Source organism: Orcinus orca, chromosome 7 (genome assembly GCF_937001465.1).
Source record: "Orcinus orca chromosome 7, mOrcOrc1.1, whole genome shotgun sequence".
NCBI classification, from domain to species: Eukaryota; Metazoa; Chordata; class Mammalia; order Artiodactyla; family Delphinidae; genus Orcinus; species Orcinus orca.
Genome location: NC_064565.1, coordinates 60,419,837 through 60,433,058, shown reverse-complemented (window position 1 = coordinate 60,433,058; position 13,222 = coordinate 60,419,837).

Sequence of the window (13,222 nt, the reverse complement as noted above, 5' to 3'; positions counted from 1 at the left end):
TGAAATTCTTTGGGGCTCTCCACAATTTAAGCCTGAACTCATAGAAAGAAATAGCTCTGTTATTCTTCCAGGTGTCTGAACTACCAAAACATATAAAAAGGAGACTAAGAGTATAACGGCTCTCTCCTCTGAGCTTTTAAAGTGAGTCACATGTTGGCTTTTAAACCTAGATTGTATCCTTCAACTAAAAGAGTTGTTTAGACAACAACAGTGCTTTTGGTAGTCTCTTAGCAAAACTGGCCAGTTACGTGAACCCAAAACACTAAGCTTATCAGGTTTGCAAAAGCCATTTGGAGACTTAAGGGCACTGATTTGAGTAACTTTTCAAGGGAATCTTAAGAAGAAATCTAAGCATGAGACCTTTTATCTGCTCGTCTGGCTCCCCATTCTAATACATCAGTCAGTCAGTGAACTGTCGGCATTTGAACGATGCACTGGGTAGATACGAGGTCCAAGGCTGTGTCAAAAAAGGCAGTTATTTATGTCAGTACCTGATTTTTACTTGCTCTCTTCTTCTCAGTCCAGTTTCTTCTAAAGCAAGCAATGTATTCAATAAGCAAATTCTCATTCAGGTGAGGAACCAGGGACGATAGAGTGAGGGCTGGGCCTAGGGAGTGGACGAGAGGAGACTCCACAGGTGTACTGTGCCTTCCACCAGTGACAGAAGGACCTCTGATGAAGGGCAGTCTGGCCTTGGGCTTACAGTCCTGCCAAACTTTCCTGCACATGTAGCTTCAATAAGGGGTTTTCCTGATACAGAAAGAGAACTAAAGCTTAGAGCTGGAGATTGCATGAAGCTTCTGATAAGGAGGAGAAAGAAGCAGCAAGGGAACTCCAGGGAGGGTCTAATAGTGCAGCATCTAAGAGCACAGGCTCTGGATGCAGATGGGCTGTGTTCAAATCCTGCCACACTCACTGACCAGCTATATGTCTTAGGGCTTTGCTTCCTTGCTGCTCAAACATGATGTGAAGAAACTTAGAATTTACTCCAACATCCACTCTCATCTTCTTCCTTATGACAGAACTCAAATATTTACATTGCTGACTGTGAAACAGTAAGATGATATTTCCCAGCCTCCCTTGCAGCTAGGTATAAACGTGTAACTAAGTTCTAACCAATGAAATGTCAGCAGAAGTACTGTTTGGATTTCTAGGAATAAAAAAAAAAAAAAAAAAAGGTAGCCCTTTCACTCTCTTCCTGCTTCTTGCTGCCTGAAATAGACATGTGATGACTGGAGCTATTGCAGCCATCTTGAACCCTGAAGTAACCTTGAAGTGATATGCTGAGGATGGTGGAACAGAAAGATAGATATCTTGAATGACACCATGAAGCTACCATATCAATAGTGGCCTGGCCTACTTCCAAATGTCTTGTTTTATTTTTTTTTTTAACGTGGGATAAAATTTAACTTCTATCTATTTAAGCCATTATTGTTTAGGACATTTCTGTATAAGCGGCTGAAATGAATATTAACTGATACAAAGGATAGCATTAGTAACTACCTCAACCTGTTTTTGTAAGAACTAAATGAGAGAATGTACATAAAATTCTTAGTGCAATTCCAAGCACACAGTAAGTGACTGAGAGGGTCAGAGCTTAGAATGATAACTCAGAGCTGGCTTGATAGCTGTGAGAGCCAAAAGGGAACTCAGTCACCAACCCGAGCCCCAAATTTTAAAGATGGGATAACTAAGGCCTAGAGAGGCAGGGGCCCTTGAACAGAACACCTAGCCTGATAGAGGCAGCCCAGGTCTCCGCACATCTATGTCTTTCATACCCTTTCAAAGCTGAGGAGTGGCTGACACAAGAGAGGATTAATAAAGTCACAAGGTGACCCCTAAATAATAGGATAAACAAATGTCCTGAGGAGGACTAAACATTTAATTCTGAGGCTTTCATTCAAACAATATCAATCTGCATTTGATTATTTACTTAACTATCAGGAAACAGGGGGGTGGGGTGTGAGAGAATGAATAAGGAGATCAGGTTTGGCTTCATAATGGACTGTGCAGTGTCTGTGTCTGGAAGCCTGCCAGGTCCATTAACCATGGCACCACTGTGGACGGAAGCCTGAGACACCAGTGAAAGAAGCAGTCTTCTCTGATGGCTTCACCTCAGCTGGCCCCTGCCCAGGACCCAGGAAGAAATGCTTCCTAGATGCTCTGAAGAGTCCCCTTAGGGGCAGTCTGATGCCAGAGGCCTGTGACTGCTCACTCACTCATCTTCCCGACTGTGACCCAACAGAATCACTTACCTGCCTTAAACTCAACAAGTAGCCTTAGTCTGTTTGATGCTCCTCAGGGGCAGGACTTAGGCTGGTTTCCTTGGGTCTCTAGCAAGACCACAGCTGGCAGAGTTACCTTGATGAGTGAGAGCATCCCACCTCTAATCTGCTGAGAACAGCAATCTCCAACCAAACATTCACAAATGCCAATAAAATCCTGGCTCCAGTAGCTCAAGGAGGCTCCACAATAAGTCACCCAGAAAGCCTCTTGGGAAAGAGTGACAAATGGGTTATTTTCATGTGCCACCTGCTTAGTTAATACTGGTTTCCTGCAGAGCTGTGTTGAGAAGCATTCCTAAGCTTAGCAGTAAGGAATTCGACAGTGTATTAGCATTGCCATGGGCCAGGCAAGAGACAGAATCACGGGTTCCCACATTCGCCATCCTTAGCCTGGCTTTCAGATGTGCAAGAGCTGTGTTAGACCATCAGCCTCAAACTAGTTCACCACAGATCTGTGTCTTAGAGGAATTTTGCAGCACCAGCCTGTGGCTCGTAGACACATCCCTACTGCCTTCTCACAGACACTGTTTACATAAAGAATCAATTTCAGGGCTTCCCTGGTGGCGCAGTGGTTGAGAGTCCGCCTGCCTATGCAGGGGACACGGGTTCATGCCCTGGTCCGGGAGGATCCCACATGCCGCAGAGCGGCCGGGCCCGTGAGCCATGGCCGCTGGGCCTGCGCATCTGGAGCCTGTGCTCCGCAACAGGAGAGGCCACAGCAGTGAGAGGCCCGCGTACCACAAAAAAAAAAAAAAAAAATCAATTTCAAATTGCCTTCATTTTTGCCTTTGAAAGCATTTAATCAGCAGAATTCACTGAATGGGATACTGTTGGGTGTTTACTCCGAACAATTAAAGCGTAAATAAAATATAAAATGTGTACAGTATTACGCTGGAAGCACCTTCTCTTCTCTAAAAATCCCCACTCTCCGTTTTCAGGGATGGATCCCCGGCAGGTGCTCGACCACAAGATCTGGTCCTCTGGTCGTAGTTGCTTGCCGCTGAGGTGGCTACCTGCCTCAAGTTGAGCCAATCTGATCCATCTCCTGGGAATGTCATCCCCGAACTGAAAGTCACAGAGGTTGGGAGCAGAATCTTATAAAAACACAGGGGTAAAGCAGGTATCTCAACATCAGTACCTTACAGGGATCAGCTGAGCAAGTAGGCAAGTATCATAAAATAGCAGTGCCACTATGAAAATAAATGGCAGCTAACACTAAGTCTGTGTTTGGGGGGATAATAGAGAGTGGTGGGGACTATGCCCAACAGGAGAGCCATGCCCAGTCTGAAGGGGCAGCTGCTAACCTCCATCCAATTGCTGCCACATGGGAGAGGGGCCTAGTGTTGCCAAATTGTTTGATTTTTTTCCAAGAGAAACCAGAAATCTAGATTTTTACATGAAGGTCTTCCAATTTTTTTTAAGTTGTCAACTAAATTTCAAAACTAAATTTTGGTCAAATAAATCATGTCTTTGGTAAAATACTCCCTGAGAGCCAATGATTCACAATCTGTACTTTTGAAAGGAAGTATCTACGTCAGTCAGGGTCCTATCAGGACACAAATTGCTTGCTCAGAGAGGAGGGATTTATCATGGGAAAATTTACAAAATGTAATCAGAAATCACTGCAGTATCTTTTTCAATCCATCTCCTAGAGTAACGGAAATAAAGACAAAACTAAACAAATGGGACCTAATTAAACTTAAAAGCTTTTGCACAGCAAAGGAAACCATAAACAAAATGAAAAGACAACCCACAGAATGGGTGAAAATATTTGCAAATGAGGCAACTGACAAGGGATTAATCTCCAAAATTTACAAACAGCTCATGCAGCTCAATATCAAAACAACAAACAACCCAATCCAAAAATGGGCAGAAGACCTAAATAGACATTTCTCCAAAGAAGATATACAGATTGCCAACAAACACATGAAAGGATGCTCAACATCACTAATCATTAGAGAAATGCAAATCAAAACTACAATGAGGTAGCACCTCACACTGGTCAGAATGGCCATCATCAAAAAATCTACAAACAATAAATGCTGGAGAGGGTGTGGAGAAAAGGGAACCCTCTTGCACTGTTAGTGGGAGTGTAAATTGATACAGCCACTATGGAGAACAGTATGGAGGCTCCTTAAAAACTAAAAGTAGAACTACCATAGGACCCAGCAATCCCACTATTGGGCATATATCCAGAGAAAACCATAATTCCAAAAGATACATGCCCCCCAATGTTCACTGCAGTGCTATTTACAATAGCCGGGACATGGAAGCAACCTAAATGTCCATCAACAGAGGAATGGATAAAGAAGATGTGGTACATATATACAATGGAATATTACTCAGCCATAAAAAGGAATGAAATTGGGTCATTTGCAGAGATGTGGGTGGACCTAGAGACTGTCATACTGAGTGAAGTAAGTCAGAAAGAGAAAAACAAATATTGTATATTAATGCATATATGTGGAATCTAGAAAAATGGTACAGATGATATTATCTGCAAAGCAGAAATAGAGAGACAGACGTAGAGAACAAACGTATGGATACCAAGGGGGAAAGCAGGGGTGGGGATGAATTAGGAGATTGACATTGACATATATATATAGTATTGATACTATGTATAAAATAGGTAACTATTGAGAACCTACTGTATAGCACAGGGAACTCTACTCTATGCTCTGTGGTGACCTAAATGGGAAAGAAATCCAAAAAAGAGGGGTGATATGTATACGTACAGCTGATTCACTCTGCTGTACAGCAGAAATTAACAAAACATTGTAAAGCAACTATACTCCAATAAAAGTTAATTAATTAATTACAAACAGTAAATGCTGGAGAGGGTGTGGAGAAAAGGGAACCCTCCTACACCGTTGGTGGGAATGTAAATTGGTGCAGCCACTGTGGAGAACAGTGTGGAGGTTCCTTAAGAAACTAAAAATAGAGCTACCATATGATCCAGCAATCCCACTCCTGGGCATATATCTGGAGAAAAACATGGTTCAAAAGGATACATGCACCCCGATGTTCATTGCAGCACTGTTTACAATAGCCAAGACATGGCAGCAACGTAAATGTCCATCGACAGGTGAATGGATAAAGATGTGGTACATATATACAACAGAATATTACTCAGCCATTAAAAAGAATTAAATAATGCCTTCTGCAGCAACATGGATGGACCTGGAGATTATCATACTACATGAAATCAGACAGAGAAAGACAAATATCATATGATAACGCTTATTTGTGGAATCTAAAGAAAAAAAAAAGATACGAATGAACTTATTTACCAAACAGAAACAGACTCACAGACTTAGAGAACAAATTTATGGTTACGAGGGAGGAAGGGTGGGGGGTAGGGATAGATTGGGAGTTTGGGATTGACATGTACACACTGCTACATTTAAAATAGATAACTGACAAGGACCGACTGTATAGCACAGGGAACTCTGCTCAATACTCTGTAATAACCTAAATGGGAAAAGAATTTGAAAAAGAATAGATACATGTATATGTATAACTGAACCACTCTGCAGTACACCTGAAACTAAAACAACATTGTTAATCAGCTATACTCCAATATAAGATAAAAATTTAAATAAATATGTTAAAAAATGTAATGGGAGTAAAGTGAGTGAGGCCTCAGGTGCAAAAGTTAAGGGGGCACCACACATCTTAGTAAGCAAGATAAATTATACTTTTATTGTTTATATTTAATTATATTTTAATGCAATAGTTTTAAAAGTCAAAATTAATGCAAAAAATATCTATGATGAACAAACTACCAACATTTTAAACAATGACAGGATCAGTATTACTGCTATTTCCTTTTGCCTCAAGCTCCAGTGTGGCCCAGCACAGCACTAGTCAGGATGCAGGGAAACCACAGGGGTAGTGCAGTTCCCTGGGGATGGTAAAAACAGAGCTGTTACCACAGCTAAGGCCAAAGAGATGAAAGGCAAGAGGGGTTGCTAGAACTTGGAAGGAGAGTGTCATGTTGAGAAGGTAAACTTAAGATGACCTGTGACTGCCGGCCAAGAGACTGGCCAACCCAAGGCATTCCCCAAGGTAGGAGCCAAGGGAAGAAACATCCTGATCTCACTCTCCTTTCTTCCTCTGATCTCTGGGCAGGATACACCACTGGCCAAACCCAGCCAGAAGTCAAGGGAACAGGAGCTCATTGATGCAGTCCCTAGAGCCCATTTTATAGTCCAATGGAGCACAGAGCAGAGTGGGAAGGGTAGAAAGTGGAATGGAGAGGCAAATGGAAAAGACCCAGCACAGGCCTAGAACTCCTGCCCTGGTCCCCAGTCCACCTGAGTCCTGGGAATTCAGTGATTCCTGGGACTTGGTGAGTTTTCCCAGTATCCTCCCAGTATAGCCTTTTTTCTGCTTAAGCTAGCTGGAGTTGATTTCTGACATTTGCCACCCAGAGAATCTTACTTAACATGCCTGACCTGTGTGAGAATGACTGTATGTAGACAGTCAAACCCCAGGTGAGTTCCACCAGTACTCAACCATGCCTGACCAGTCCCAGCTCACACTCAGAGCTACCTCTTCACACCAGCCATCAGCATTTCGGGACTTCACTGACATGGTATTTCCTAACTAATAACAATCTGGTTAGTTATCAATAGCAAAATAAAGGTGAGTGTACTCAAAAAAGCTCAAGTATATTATAATGACCCTGCCCTAAGTTTAGGTACTGAGTTATTGCTTCACCTACAATTCCATGGATTTTCCCTTGGGGGAGGGGAACACTGAATCCATCCTGTCCAGCATCCATAGAACATTGACCAAGATATTGGGTTGGCTAAAAAGTTCGTTCGGATTTTTCCACATCTTATGGAAAAACATGAACGAACTTTTTGGCTAATCCAATACTTATGCGAATTTTTTTTAAAGCAGTCTGTAAGTAGAAGATAATATGAGAAAGGTGGAAATTTTACATTAATTACTCAAAAAAAGGAAAAAAACAGTCAACTTTGTAAGAATACAATTTACTCTGAAAGTGATTTTCAACAAGAACCTTGTTTAGGCACTGTTGTGGGCTTGTGTCTTTCAAAAATTCATATCTTAAAAAAAATCATTTGGAAATAGTGTCTTTAAAGAAGTAAGTTAAAATAAGGTCATTAGGGTGGGCCCATATCCAGTATGGCTGAAGTCCTTATAAGAAAAGGAAATCTGGATACAGACACACACACAGAAGGAAGACCATCTGCAAACACAGAGAGAACATAGAGATCTACAAGCCAAGGAGAGAGGAACAGATATTTCCCTCAAGGCCCTTAGAAGATATCCAAACTTGATCTCAGATTTCTAGCCTCCAGAACTGTGAGAAAATAGATTTTTGCTGTTTAACCCAACCAGTCTGTGGTACTTTGTTATGGCAGCCCTGGCAAACAAATACAAGCACCATAACAACAATAACAACAAATATTTGTAAAGGGTTTGTTAAATGCCAGGCACTGCTTTTAATGCTACACATATTAACTCATTTAATCTTCACAATTTCTGTGGGAGGTAAGAGTCATGTTTATCACCACTATTTTATAGATGAAGAAACTGAGGCATTGAGAGGTTCAGTAACTTGCCTAACGTCACACATGAAACAAGTAGGAGAATTTGGATGACACACCTCAGTCTAAATCCGAGCTCTGTACCCAAAATCTGTGCTTGTAACCGCTATACCCTACTGCCTCTTGGGTGCAGAATGTTAAGATTCCTTCTCCTAACCCAACTCCTGAGCTGTTACTAGCCAGATCACACCAAATGAAAAGTCAGAGCATACAGGGGCATCCATACGCAAGTATTTGAGCGCCTTTGATGGATCTGATACCCTCAGAGACATTGAAACCAGATAGTCGTGGATTAAATTTTGTGTTACCAGGGAGATCAGCTCAGTGCTTTGTGTCTACTTAGAGGGGTGGGATAGGGAGGGTGGGAGGGAGATGCAAGAGGCAGGGGATATGGGGATATATGTATACGTATAGCTGATTCACTTTGTTATACAGCAGAAACTAACACACCACTGTAAAACAATTATGCTCCAATAAAGATGTTAAAAAAAAATTCTGTGTTCCCCCAAAATCATATGTTGAAATCCTAACCCCTAATGTGATGGTATTAGGAGGTGTGGCCTTGAGAGATGGAGCCCTCGTGAATGGGCTTATACCATTATAAGAAGAAACACAAGAGAGATGACTTTTCTCTTGGCCATGTGAGGATAGAATAAGAAGATGATCCTCTGCAAACCAAGAAGAGTGTCCTCATGGATACTGGATCTGGTGCCACTTTATTCTTGGACTTCCCAGACTCCAGAACTCTGAGAAATAAACGTTTGTTGTTTAAGCCACCAGTCTACGGTATTCTGTTACAGCAGCCCAAACTGACCGAGATACAGCTCTTTAAAATCACTGGGTACAAGACATGGGTGATTGAACCAACCTTGTCCCACAACCGAGGCATGCAGTTTAGTTCAACATAATTTGATGGGGTTATACAGTGTGTTTCCCCAAGTGCTTACGGAAAGTCATGCTGGAACCTTTGGCCATCAAAGTCCTGTTGTTTCTACCTACTTATCCAGGGATGTCTCCCAGGACAATTAAAAGGCATGCGGCTTAGGCACTACTTCCGAAACCCCTTTCCTGTTGCCAGTGTCAGCAGCCACCACCACCACCACTGCCTGGCATAACCTCCAAAGGGGGGGGGATGAAGCAAAAATAGTAGCTGCTTCATAGGGCTGTTGTGAGAATTTAATGATCCTAGCACACACTTGGCTCTCAGTAAATGTTAATCCTTTTTCCCTTTGCAACCAGTTGGTATAGCCTTGTGAAAGTTGAAGATGAAACTGTTGGTTTTCAACTGGTGTTGTGTTTACATTTAAATTCATTTTATTAAATTAAACCTCCTCTCCTGACTTTTCCAGGGTTAATGACTTGTGTGCGTGCAGATATGAAAGATACAGACTGTGCCTAGTCTGTGCAGTCAACATGTGGTTGTGAGTAGGCAGCTTGCTGCAGGAACTCCTGCATCTCAGCAGCTGCCTGGAAGGGAAGGGGACTCATGACGTATAAAAACAGGGAAGAGGCATTCTCCCCCCAAAATCAGCATTCTGAAAGGATAACCCTGTTCATCCCAGTCCTGTTTTGGCCAGACTCTCCTGTCCATTAAAAGTGCTAATGTCCAGCTGCTCTAAAATACAGGAGTTGTGATTTATTTCGCAGTGCACCGTGCCAGCCCAGCCCAGAGCATGCTTCAAAATCCTGGTTTTCCTCTTTGCACAAAAGAGTTTGGACAAAACAAAGCTGGGATGAGCAGGGTCACGGGCTCCTGTACCCTACTGGCCAAAGACTAGGAGACAAAGGCAAAACAGAGACTGGTTGTCCAAAGCTTTGTGGATCGTGGGAAGCGGTGTTGCCAAGGTGATGATTTATCGCCAGACCGGAGGAGCTGGTGTTAACAAGGACAGGATACCCAAGCCATGTTTCCTGAAAGGGAAGAGAGAAACTCGGAGGGAATTTACCACCAATTGGTAGGATTTCCATGTTTTGTCTAGAATATGTATTTCCAGCCTGCCTTATGTTGGAAACTGTGTTCAGAACTCTGAACTCTGAACACAGCAGACTTACATCCTGACTGTCAGAGATAATTTAAAATCAGATGAGAGGGAAGGAAGGGACATTAAGAGTCACGGTTGTTGTCCAATCCAAACCCGATAAAAAGCATTTGATAATGGTCTATTTATAGAGACATATGGGATGGTTATTAGGATCAGAGGCCAGGCATTGGGCCCCAGCTCCCATGACAGATTTTGTGAGGGACACTCACCAGTCAGGAAAATCATCTAATCTCTTGGTACTCAGATTAGATCATCAACAAGACTGAGTAAGACAAGCAGAATTTCATGGAGAGAAAAAGGCAGGAAGAGCCTGCCTCCTCACATTTAGTTTGGAATATTAATTTTTTCTCTTTTATTTTACAACCAGAGCCCATTGTCAGGGGACAACGAATCAACATGCTTGTTTATTTATGCTTAATTCCATCGACTTGCCTACCAAGGACCACTAAGTGCTCTGTTTTCTAAGGCAATACTGTATTTGAATGAAAATGTGGGTTTTTCTAAGAGAAAGTCAACTCCAGACAGATCTATACTCAACTCAAAACTCACCTCTGCACGCTTCAAGTCATTTTCTCAGTTCCCTTATTTTATTTCTTTTTCTCCCTTATGGAATTTTATTTTTTTAATTGATGTATAGTTGATTTACAAGGTTGTGTTAATTTCTGCTGTACAGCAAAGTGATTCAGTTATACATATATATACACCTTTTTTCTTTAACATCTTTATTGGAGTATAATTGCTTTACAATGGTGTGTTAGTTTCTGCTGTATAACAAAGTGAATCAGCTATACATATACATATATCCCCATATACCCTCCCTCTTGCATCTCCATCCCTCCCGCCCTCCCCATCTCACCCCTCTAGGGGGACACAAATTACCTAGCTGATCTCCCTGTGCTATGTGGCTGCTTCCCACTAGCTATCTATTTTACATTTGGTAGTGTATGTATGTCCATGCCACTCTCTCACTTCGTCCCAGCATACCCTTCCCCCTCCCCGTCTCCTCAAGTCCATTCTCTGTGTATGTGTCTTTATTCCTGTCCTGCCCCTAGGTTCTTCAGAGCCTTTTTTTTTTTTTTCAGATTCCATATATATGTGTTAGCATATGGTATTTGTTTTTCTCTTTCTGACGTACTTCACTCTGTATGGAAGTTATTTATTAGCAAGTGAGAAAAGTCATAGAATAAAATCAGGGGACTGTGCCCACTATTAAGCCATAAACAGTTCTTTAGAAACTAGGAAGGGAGTAAAGGGAGAGCCTGAGGGCACAGCCAAGGAGCATGATGGTTATTTCTCTGGCACAAAATTGGGACCTAAGTAGTTTTCTGAGAGTTTGTTAGAAACACAGCACAGAATTTCACAGGCTAAACGAACACTATGGTTTACATCACCAAGACAGTGACATCTTTTACATAACACATTAATGGCTAACCAAGTGCTTTGTTTTTATCTGTTCCTCATTTGATTCTCACACCCCCTTGAAAAGTCAACAGATAAGGTACAGACTATTACAGATGCTCATAGAGAACAGAGTATCCAAGGCAGCCTTGTACACAGTGAATGATGTAACCTATGAGAGTTTTTTCTTTTAATTAATTAATTTTATTTTAATTTTGGCTGCATTGGGTCTTCGTTGCTGCATGCGGGCTTTGTCTAGTTGCAGCGAATGGGGGCTACTCTTCGTTGCAGTGTGCGGGCTTCTCATTGCAGTGCCTTCTCTTGCGGAGCACAGGCTCTAGGTGCATGGGCTTCAGTAGTTGTGGCTCGCGGGCTCTAGAGTGCAGGCTCAGTAGTTGTGGCGCACAGGCTTAGTTGCTCCACTACATGTGGGATCATCCTGGACCAGGGCTGGAACCCGTGTCCCCTGCATTCGCAGGCAGATTCTTAACCACTGCGCTACCAGGGAAGCCCCTTATGAGGTTTTTATAGCCACCAAACAGTAGAGCCATGACCTAAATCTAGAGCTTCGGATTGCTAACCCTGTCCTATAAAATCTCAACACATCACCACCACCAACCCTAGCTTCCAAAATAAAACTTTCAATTCAAACATAAAGGCCCCACAAATAGTCATGACAGCCACTTAAAGGCAACAGCACTATCCTAGAGCATCACAAAATCTTAGACAGGAAAATAATCTCCAGTCCAATGTTCCTGTTTTATAAACAGAAGAAGAAATTGAGGCACAGAGAAGTGAAGTAATTTGCCCTAAATCACACAGCTGAATGACTTGTTGCATTGGTTAACTAAAATTTTTAAATCAATTTAGTCATTCCACAGTTTACAATTAGAAGGTGTCCATTTCCATAATGTGAACCTAATTAAACACCATATTTAAGGGGTTAATTAAGTGGCCTTAATCTGATTCTACTAGTTCCCAAGTGATTCAAAGTTAAAAATTCATAGCACGTGCTCCAGATGCCAGAGACAGGTAACTGGGAAAAGTGGACAGTTACATGTAAAAGAATGAAATTAGGGCTTCCCTGGTGGCGCAGTGGTTGAGAGTCCGCCTGCCGATGCACGGGACACGGGTTTGTGCCCCGGTCTGGGAAGATCCCACATGCCGCAGAGCCGCTGGGCCCGTGAGCCATGGCCGCTGAGCCTGCGCGTCCGGAGCCTGTGTTCCACAACGGGAGAGGCCACAACAGTGAGAGGCCCGCGTACCGCAAAAAAAAAAGAATGAAATTAGAACATTCTCTAACACCATATACAAAAATAAAGCTCAAAATGGATTAAAGACCTAAATGTAAGACTGGAAACCACAAAACTCTTAGAAGAAAACAAAGGTGGAAAACTCTTTGACATAAATCATAGCAATATTTTTTTGGACCTGTCTCCTAAGGCAATGGAAACAAAAACAAAAATAAACAAATGGGACCTAACTAAACCTAAAAGCTTTTGCACAGCAAAGGAAAACATTGACAGCCTACTGAATGGGAGAAAATATTTGCAAATGATATGACTGATAAGGGGTTAATATCCAAAATATATAAACAGCTCACACAACTCAACATCAAAAAAACAAAAAACTCAGTTAAAAAGTGGGCTGAAGACCTGAATAAACATTTTTTCAAAGCAGACATACAGATGGTACGTGAAAAGATGCTCTACATCTTTAATCATCAGAGAAATGCAACTCCAAACCACAATGAGATATCACCTCACACCTGTCAGAACGGCGTCATTAAAAACACCACAAACAAATGTTGTCAAGGATGTAGAGAAAAGGGATCCTTGTACACTGCTGGTAGGAATGCGAATTGGTGCAGCCACTGTGAAAAACGGTATGGAAGTTCCTCAAAAATCTAAAAATAGAA